The sequence below is a fragment of the Elephantulus edwardii genome, unplaced genomic scaffold, assembly GCF_000299155.1.
Source record: "Elephantulus edwardii isolate Elephantulus edwardi_28Jun2011 unplaced genomic scaffold, EleEdw1.0 scaffold00043, whole genome shotgun sequence".
In the NCBI taxonomy this organism is placed as follows: domain Eukaryota; kingdom Metazoa; phylum Chordata; class Mammalia; order Macroscelidea; family Macroscelididae; genus Elephantulus; species Elephantulus edwardii.
In genome coordinates, this window is record NW_006399793.1 from 15,653,408 (window position 1) to 15,664,269 (window position 10,862).

A 10,862-nucleotide genomic window follows, 5' to 3' on the forward strand; every position below is an offset into this window, starting at 1 on the left:
ACATGAGTCAAAAATTATGGAAAAGTAAAAGAAAAGATTCTTTCATTGTTTTACAAACCCTCCCCCAGGTCCCCTCCACCATGTAGCCCTCACTGGAGACTCCTGTGATGACAGACTTTTTTTTTTCTTGACAATGTCTTCAGTGCAGCTTGAAGTTCTTCCTTCAATATCATTGGTTCTTAATCATATGTTACTTCCCAAAAGGGTTCTGTGTTAGCCAATTCTTTTTGGTACAGTGACTTTATGTATTCCCTCCATGTTTTTTGATGCTTCCATGATCATTCAAAGTTTTGTGCATAGTATCTCTTAGTATTGCAGCTTGAGGCTTGAATTTGTTTTTCATTTCCTTCAGCTTGAGAAATACCAAGTGAGTTATTAGTTTTTATTCTCCAATTCCAGTTCTGTGCACATTCCATGAAAATATTTTGCATTGTCTTCTTGAGTTGTCCTTTGAAATCTTTTGTTCAGCACTTTTACCGCAGCAATTAATGAAAATTGATGATTGGGATGCAAAATTTGGAAGCAATGAAGAGTGGATGGCAGTCAGAAAATATGGACTTGGTGACAGAAATGAGGCTTCAAATAGAATAATTGAATTATGTATGTTCAATTATTTAGTAATTGAAAATATCTTTTAAAAAACACATGGTCCTCATCTAATCAGGAATTTTGACTACATTTGCAGAAGAATTTGTTGGAGAAGCTCAATATCTTCAGTCAAAACCAGGCCAGATACTTACTGTTCAGTTACTGACATGCAAGTTTAAATTGAGGCTGAAGAAAATGAAAGCAAGTCCATAAGAACCAAAATTTGATCTTCACTTTCTCCTACTTGTCTTTAAGAACGGGCTTAGGAATAGATTTGAAGCATTAAACACCAGTGATCTAAAATCAGACGAGTTGTGGGATGACTCAAGAATACTATCCGTGAAGAACACAAAAGGTCATTCATTATAAAGAAAGAGGAGAAAGGAAAAACCAAAATGGATGTCAGAAGAGACTCTAAAAATTGCACTACAGTGTCAAGATGCCAAAACAAGGGAAAACATGTCCCCTATAAGGTTGCAGCCTTGAAAACCATATAAGGCACTTCTACTCTATTCTGTAAGGGTATAAGTTAGAATCTACTTGGTGACAATGAGTTTTGTTTCTGATACTTGTGGGTTTAATAAATGTAATATTTTTAAAATGCTAGTAAGTAGAAATGATATTTTAAAATATTGGCAATATATGCTGGAGATAAAGTCTCAGACAACTATTGTAATTTTTTTGCTGACCTTCATAATGGGAAAAAATGCTAAATTTCAGATATGTTGTTGCTATGTACCATTGAATCAAAACCAATTCAAAGCTGACCCTCCAGTGGGTTTTCAGAGGCTCTAAATTGCATGAAAGGAGATTGCTTATTTTTCTCCAGTAGCTATCTGGTAGATTTGAACCATATGCCTTTGGGTTGGCAGCACAATTCTTAGTGGTAAACCAAGACACCAGAACTTAAACTAGAAACTTCACACTAAGCCAATTAGAAGATAGACGTGTTCTTCCGCGTCCTCCATTTAAATTTACTAAAAAATTCATTACAAACTCTGTCTTAGAACTCCTTTGATGTTTGTGGACCCCAGTTGGAGCACCCTTGAGAATGCCTTCTTGAAAGATGACGCAAAAGATCAAGTTCTTACATGGAGTAAGAACGGCATTGTCTGTGCATCTTATAAAATTCAGTCTCCATGGCTCACCCGTAACTGGCTGGCTTCTGTAATGCAAGTTCAGTGGCAAGAGATGAATGTGAAATTAATTTGATAATTTGTTGTTATATGCCATCGAGTTGACCAAGACTTATAGCAACTCTTAGCATCATCTCTGAACCCTATCCTGTGCCTTCCTTCCTCACCATCTCTGATACATTTGAGTTCATTGTTACAGTTGTTGAATTGATCTCTTGAGGATCTTCCTCTCTTATGCTGACCCTCCACCTCTCCCAGCATGATGTTCTTCTCCAAGAACTGGTCACTTCTGACAACATGCTCAAGGAGATGAGATTTTCCATCCTTGCTTCCAAGGAACATACTGGGTTCCACTTTCTCCAAAGCACAGATTTACTTGTTCTCTTAGCAGCCCGTGGAATATTCAATACTCTTCTCTAACACCACAATTCAAAGGCATCTTCTATTATCTCTAGTCACTGTCCAACTTTCAGATTCCAAGTAATTGAAAATTACTTGGAAAAGTGCACCTTAGTCTTTAAACTCTTTAGCATTTTAGAGAAGTCCTTGACTACGGATTTCCCCAACACAACTTGTCTTTTTATTTCTTGACTGATGATCTCATGGGTGTGGATTATGGATCCAAGTACGATGAAACAGTTAACAATTTAAACCTTTCCTCCATCTGTCATGATCCTGCCTACTGGCCTGATTGGGGATGATTTCTGTTTTCTTGATGATGAGATGAAATCCATAGTGGAAGCTGTAGTCCTTGCTTTTCTGTAGCAAGTGCTTCCTGTCCTCACTTTCAGCAAGCAAGGTTGGTAACTATAATCGAGGAATCATTTGCATAGGGATATTGCTAACAGATAGCTCTATAGTAAATAGTGCAAGTTTTAGACCACTTTTATCAAATAAACTCTTAGTGTTATCTTGGCTTTGAAAACTTATAATCCCTTTGGAAGAATCTGAGAAGGTTGGCACACAGTGACCTAACAGCCAGGTAAAGGGGAGCTAAAGCGTGCAGTAAGCCGTGACATGACAGTAAAAGAATCAGGAAAGGCTAGAAACATTAACACTCAGATGCTAAAATGAACTTGGTCTTGGTGTTTTGCACAGATAGATCACCAAATCTCAGGCCTAGGACAATCACAAACTGTGGGCCACATAAAATGGCTTTACCTATTCCACTGTGGAGATGTTTGCAGTCACTTCTCAGCATGAAGTGAGATAACGATAAATAAAAAGAAAAGCTACCTTAAAAATTTTTTTTAATTAATTTAATTTTGTTACTGTTAAATGCTGCTGGGTCAGTACTGACTCACAGTTGATCCTTCAGTTTTGAGAGGTTTTAATCTCATAGGAGGAGATTGTCCATCTTTCTCCTTTGGAGCAGTTTGTGGATTTGCGTTGTGTGCCTATCCATTGGCAGAAAAACTCCTTACCCATTAGGCCACTAGATAATCACATCATCATATTTTAACAGAGGTGTTGCTATAATTTTTTAAAATTTGTGTACCTTTCCCGGTAAATTATATTCAGATAGGTGGGAGCAACTGATGGGTTTGTACCAATAGTCTTTTTATAAGTGGTCAAATGTTTAGCCACTGCACCACCAGGGATGCTTACATGTAGTATTGCTCACAGAAGACACTTGGGGTGATGAGGTGACTGCCTGCATTTCTGGAAAGTGGGCTTGGTGGTTTTTACTGAAGCCAGATATTTGGAAGTGGCTGTTGGTTCTCATATGACACTGAGAGACAGCATCCGGGTTAGCTGGCCTGTTATCAGGATATTTTGTCAATGCCATGCTTTTTGGCATAAACTGCAATTTTCCCCATGGCATCCTCAGATTTCCTTAGATGCTTATACATCTGAGAAACCTCAATTTCAGCTTTGTGGCCACTAGTATAGTGCAGATTCTTCAGACCCTCAGACCTCACCCCACACTCACAGGTGAGAATTCTGGTGAATGGAACTCTCGTATTTTCCATTCTCTTTCACAAAATGCTGAAAATGAAAAGTCTCAAACATGGGTCTTTCCAGGTAGCTAGTTTCAGAATTTAACTGTGCAGAAAATACCACCAGGATCTAGCCCCAGAACTTATCTTTGCAGTGTGGAGTTGTGAAATGTTTGGGGTCTCTTGCTTCTGAGGAGAATTTGTTCCCTGATTTTCTTCACACAAATCCATTTCTTCCTGGAACATTCAGAAAACAACAGCACACAGTGCCCTGGGAGCTGTAGAAGGATTAAGAATGACCTTTCACTGAGGAATCAGGCAACACAGCTATGAGAGATTCTGACCTATTTTCTTTTTATGTGCGTAATGTTGTACCTCTTTGGAAAATATGGCACGGTCTTAAGTCAGCTTTCAGCAGACAGTAAATATTCTGAGAACTGACCTTCTGTCAATAGAAAAATTATCTAAATACACATCAGGGTAAATCTCTGTTCGACTCTGCTGAAGTGACTCCCATTCATAGAAAAGCTAGGACTTTTCTTTTTAAAGAAGAAAACATAAGATAAGGAACACGTTATAGCACCACCGTTTCCTTGTACGTTTGTCATTTGACAGTTGTTAGAACACTTACTTTCACATGAATTCTCGTTTGATTTTTGACATACAGTTCCTAGAACAATGTTCTACTCAGGACTTCCACAATTATATAATAGACATAATTAACAAGGGGAAAGAGCACTCATCCCTGCCCTGCTTCCTGTGTGTTGTTAGTTAATAAAACAGATCTGGCAATTAAGATATGAAACATGATAAAAGAAATGATTCAAAAAGAAAAGAAACATTCATGAAACACCTACTGTGAGGCAGGCATCCAGCAGCTGTCTCAACAGGTGCCATTCCACTTGATTCTTACAACAGGCTGATGGCATTAAACATTTTATCAATGAAAATGCTGGATTTGAGCAAGGAATGCTGAAACATCACACAGAGAGTAGTGCCTGGATAATTCCAAAGCCCTCTGTTGCGGCACTATAACACCCTTGTTGTTGCTGTGTGCTGTCAAGTCAGAAGCCCTTCATAGCTGACCCTTCAGCCGTTTTCAGAGCCAGTAAAGCACATAGGAGATTTTCCATCCTACTGCCAGGGATCAGGTGGTGGATTCAAACCACATGCCTTTGGCATTGCAATACAGCTTCTTACCACTAGACTAACACAGCTTATTGCAGATATTTACCATCATTTATTTTCTTAGCTTATCTTTGACTTCGTTCCTTCCTTTAAGTGGTTGTGATTATACCTTTACCTCACTTTCCATAACAATTTTTAATTATTATCACTATTAATAATGATCATCATTCATTAACCCACTTCATGCCTAGTAAACAATGATAATTCACTGACTTCATTCAATGCATATTTTAAGAAGCTCTGCTGGTGTTGTATATTACATGTTGGATTGCTAACTAAGAAGTCAGGAGTTCAATACACTAATCATTTCACAGAAAGAGATAAGGCAGTCTGATCTTGTTTAGATTTATAGCCCTGGAAATCTGAGGGAAAGACACCACAAATTGCAATCTATGTGGTTGTGCAAGTTTTATAGTTATTTGTAATTTGTTTTCTTATGTTATGGAAGTAGATTGCTACAGCTTTCTCCCATGAAGACTGGTGAGTGGGTTTAGATGACCAAATTTGTGCTTAGCAGTTGCACATGCAACCATTATGCCATTAGGGTTCCTCTATATTGTACTTTGTTTCAAGTAAATAGGTCTCAAGTCTTATTCATTTTACATATTAAGCAACATCGTACATGCTATTTGCATACTTATCTTACATATTCATCTACACAGTAAATGCTTTCAAATAAACTAAGTCTTACCCATGCTCATGATCCAGGGAACTCACAAATTAGAGGAAAAAAATATCTGTTAGCTAAAAGATAGTGTAAAGTCCATAAAACTCATAGATGTCTAAAAGCTCAGATGACACGGCTTGCCAGATGTGGTGACTCTGGACCAACTCAAGAGAGACAATATAAAGCTGAGACATACTTTTTTCTCCCCCCTGGTTTCTGAGTCTGCAATTCTTTTTTTAAATTGAGATTTTATTGTAAGTTTATAAGAAACTTGGATTTCCATTTATTCATTATTGCACATTTTCTTCCCTGCCTCTGCCCCCTCAGTATACTTTTTTCTTTGGAAAAAAGTTTTTTCATTGTTATAAGAGTCCCCCCACCCCCAGACCATATTACTATGCACCTCTTATTCTGGACTCTTGTGATATTAATAATATCTACTTACATATTCATTTATACAGTTTTCTTCCTCATCTGTTTAAATGCCATGTACATTATCAACTCTTTTCTTAGTTTTCCCCCACCCCCCTATCAGTTCTGTTTATAACAGTGGCATTATACAGTATTTTTTAAGGTATTTTTTATTTTTGTAACTGAGATATTTCACTCAGCATAATGTCCTCCATAGTCACATATTTTCAATAATATTTCATGAGTTTTTTGTTTTTCAGTGCTGCATTATATTCCATTGTGTGACTATACCATAGCTTCTCTATCCATTCGTTTGTTGATAGGCACGTAGGTTGTTTCAGACTCTTTGCTATTGTAAACAAAGCAGCAATAAACATGGGTGTACATTTATCTGCTTGGATGGCAGTTATGGTTTATTCAGTATATATTTCCAGTAGTGAAATTGCTGAATCAAATAGTATTGCTATTTCCAAATTTTTGAGAAAATGCCATACTGCCTTCCATGGTGGTTGCACAATTTTATACTCTCACCAATAGTAAATAAAGGTTTCAATTTCTCAACAATCTTGACAACATTTGTTGTTTGCTTCTCTGTTGAATTTTGCTATTCTTACTGGGGCAAAATTATATCTCAGTTGTTTTGATTTGCATCTCTCTTAGAGCTAGGGTTTTGAACATTTCTTCATGTGTTTGTTCACCATCTTCTTTGGTGATGTCTCTTCCTATCCTGTGCCCATTTTGCAATTGGATTACTTACCTTAATCTTGTTGTGGTGCTCGAGTATTCTATAAATTTTAGATAAAAGTCCCTTATGAGACATGTCATTACCAGATATTTTTTCCCATTCTGTGGCTTCCCTTTTTACCTTTTCAGAGAAGTTTTTGGATGTGCATAGGTATTTGATTGTTAGAAGGTCCCACTCATCTATTTTATCCTCTCCTGGTTGTAGGCTTTTCAGGATGATTGGAAGACTGTTCATGTTGTGGATTAGTGCTGCTAGGGTTCTTCCAAGATTTTCTCTAATGATGTTTATATTTCTTGGTTTTAGTCCTAGGTCCATGATCCACTTTGAGTTGTGAGGTATGGATCTTATTTGAGTTTTCTACACATGGTTTTTCCAATTTTGCCAACACCATTTGCTAAAAGGCTGTAGTTTCCCCACTTCATTGATTTCATCTCCTTGTCCAAAATCAGTTGACCATAGGTAGATGGGCTGATTTCTGGGTTCTCAATTCTATTCCATTGATCTATGTGTCTGCCATTGTACCAGTACCATACTGTCTTGACCACCACTTAGATTTCAGTTGGAAATTTGATTTCTCTGAAAGTTATCTAAGGAGTTAATGGTGCTCTTGTACCCCGAACAAGGTCTGAGAGTATGGCAGGGACACAGAAGAAATACAGGCCATTGCTTTGGGAATTGGGTCTACACTGGGCAGGCCAATGATTGTTAATGAATAAGACAATTTATTTCCCCTGAAAATAGAATTCCTTTCAGAAGATGAGTCAGAGAGGATGAAATGAGGGGCTGTGACAACCAGTTTTACAGTGGTTGATATCATTCAAACAAGCCTCTGGAAACACACATACAAAAGACTAGAAGTTTGCATCTTGATCCTTACTGACATCTCATCTGGGAGATACACTCACTTGAGAGTCAGAGCATATGGCAATAAACCAAAAGCAATGACAAAAATAAAAACCAAAAACCTACCGTTGTCGATTAGTCAGTCTTGACTCATGGCAACATGTTGCAGAGTACCTTCTGGAGGCAGGTCACCCAGTCACCAGATCTTTCTTCTGAGGTTCTGTCCAGTGGGTTATAGCTATCACTTCCTAAACAACATGCTTCCAGAAACTCTATGAACTTTGAGAAATGTTGATAGTTGTAGAAATGCTTCAGGCCTTTTGGTCATAGGCTTGCAATGAGTTGTACTCGACTTGAAGGCAATCAGCAACGACAACAATAACAACAACAGCCAAATGCTTAACTACCCTGCCCAGAATCTCCTTGATTATATGGCTAAAAATTATTTTGAACAATTGGACTCAGTTTGAAACCTACTACTCTAGCTCACCATCAGTTCCTCTCTTTAATTTGTAAACAAATAGCTAGCCAAGAAGGAAATGTCTCCTTTTAGAACAGACAGAGTCTGTTTTCATGGAGACCGAGGCATATTATTAACACTCAAAACAAATAAAAACAAAACACAGTGAGTTTCTGTTTATTAGGTTGAGAAATTTGTTAATGTTTTTAGATGATGGCTGCATAAAACGATTAATGTAATTGATAGAATTCTATTTTTCACCCAAAAAAATGTTGGCTTAGAAAATGCATCCTATATCTAGTTTTATAACAATTAAAAATATAAGAGGAAAGAAATTAAATAATTAAAAGGCAAAAGAAAAACGAGACTCATAAAAATCATCCCAGCAGACCAAAAGATGTCAGATGTATTTATCTACAGTCTTAAAAACTGATGCAAATACACAAATATTTTGGGGAGGTGAGGGGAGGAAGAAAAAGTTAAAAAATGAAATAAAAGAAGAAAAGACAAAGGTAGATAACTACCAAAATCACCCTCACACTCTTTGCTGTTGAGTTGAAACCAACTCATAGCTAACCGACTCTCTTTTGTGTTCCTGAGGCTATAAATCCACCAAGGCGCTGTCTCATCATTTTCCATGGAGTTGCTGATGGGTTTGAACTACCAGACAAGTGCTGCCTTGGGATTCTCATCACAACTCCTTATGGATGATGCCACCAGAGCTCATTGAAATTTTGAGATAAACAATGAAATACGATACAGATGTTAAAGGATGAAATAGGTCAATAAGGACCAACATGTTCAAGAAAGATTGTTAGGTGAAATTACTAAGTTGGAGATCTCTAGTTTGATACTCTGAACAAGTGAAAGTACACACACACACACACACACACACACACACACACACACATATGTTGTTGTTATTATTGGCTGTCTTTGAGTTGAGCACAACTCATAGTGACTCCATGACCAAAAGGCCTGAAGCCCCTCTAAAACCATTGATATTTATCAATGTTCATAGAGTTTTGGAGGTATGTTGTTTAGGAAGTAGATGCCACTCCTTTTTCATATATATACTTGGTAGGGTGGAGGGACAGCATAGGAGAGGAAGGCTCTCTGTGAGGTGGATTGAGTTAGTGACTGGGGTAATAGGGTTGGGTGGTATCTGAGATGCTGCGATTGGCACAGGACAGAGCAGAGTTTAGGGCTGTTGTATATAGGGTCGATATATATATATATATATATATACACATACATACATACATACATACATACAGGAACCTATATATAAACATATAGAGATATATATGAACCTATATATAAACATATAGAGATATATATGAACCTTCTTCTAGGTCATATAGCCATGGTCTGTTCACTTGTACAAAGGTAACTAGTGGTTGCTGTAATGCTGAACACTGTGACATTGATGTGTTCAATGAGATAAAGGTTACCCATAGTGGACAGTGTTTGGTGGAGTTTCCCATTAAAACAATTTTGGAAACAGGAGTGGCATCAACTTCTGAAATCACTTGCCTCCCGAAAACCTATGAACCTGGAGAAAGAATGAAAGTTATACAAGTGTTCAGGTTATTCATTCATAAGGTTGCTATGAGTCACCTACAATTTGATGACACTTAACAACAACATATAACCAAATTGGATGTCAGAAGAGACTCTGAATATTGCACTATAGAGTGCCGAGAGGCCAAAGCACAGGGAAGAATTCAAGAGCTAAACAGAAGATTTCAAAAGGCAGCGCAGAAAGGCAAAGTAAAATATTACAATGAAATGTGCAAGGAGCTGGAGTCAGAAAATCAAAAGAGCCAAACTTGCTCAGCGTATCTTAAGCTCAAGGAACTGAAGAACAAATTCAAACCTCGAGTTGTTATACTTAAGGATGCTTTGGGCAGAATATTAAATGATCCAGCAAGTATTAAAAGAAGATGGAAAGAGTATGCAGAGTCATTATACTAAAAGGAATTGGCAGACACAGAAGGATGTCATGAAACAACATATGAGCAAGAGCCTATGGAGATGAAGGAAGTTCAAGCTGTTTTGAAGGAATTGGGAAAAAACAAGCCCCCAGGAATTAATGGTATACCAATTGACATTTTCCCATTAACAGATGCTGCCCTAGATGTGCTCACCAAGTTGTGTCAAGAAATCTGTTTGACAACCACTTAGCCAACTGACTGGAAGAGATCTATATTTGTTCCCATTCTAAAGAAAGACGACCCAACAGAGTGTACAAATTATCGAACAATATAATTAATATCACATGTAAGCAAGACTCAATGGAATGGAGAGAAATGCAAAGGCATTTGAATATGTTGATCATAGCAAACTGTGGCTGACTCTGAGAAGAATGGAAATCCCAGAACACTTGATCATGCTAATGCGAAACCTATACTTGGACCAAAAGGCAGTGGTCAGAACAGAGCAGGGAAATACTGCACGGTTCAAAACTGGGAAGGGCGTATGCCAGGGATGTGTCCTGTCTCCATACCTTTAAAATCTGTACACAGAACAGATTATCCGGGAGGCTGGGCTCTATGAGGAGAAATGTGGGGTCAAGATTGGTGGAAGATCTAACAACAATCTGCGTTACGCAGATTATGCAACCCTGCTTGCTGAAACTGAGGAGGACCTGAAACGCTTGCTGCAGAGGGTCAAGGACTGCAGCCTCCAATATGGATTGAGGCTCAATGTCAAAAAGACAAAGATTCTCACCACTGGATCTCAGCGTCAGGATGGATGGTGAAGAGATTGAGATTGTTCACAGCTTTAGTTTGCTTGTCTCCACAGTCAACACTCTAGGCACCAATAGCCAGGAAATTAAAAGACGTATTGCGATGGGAAAGTCTGCTGTTAGGGACCTCTC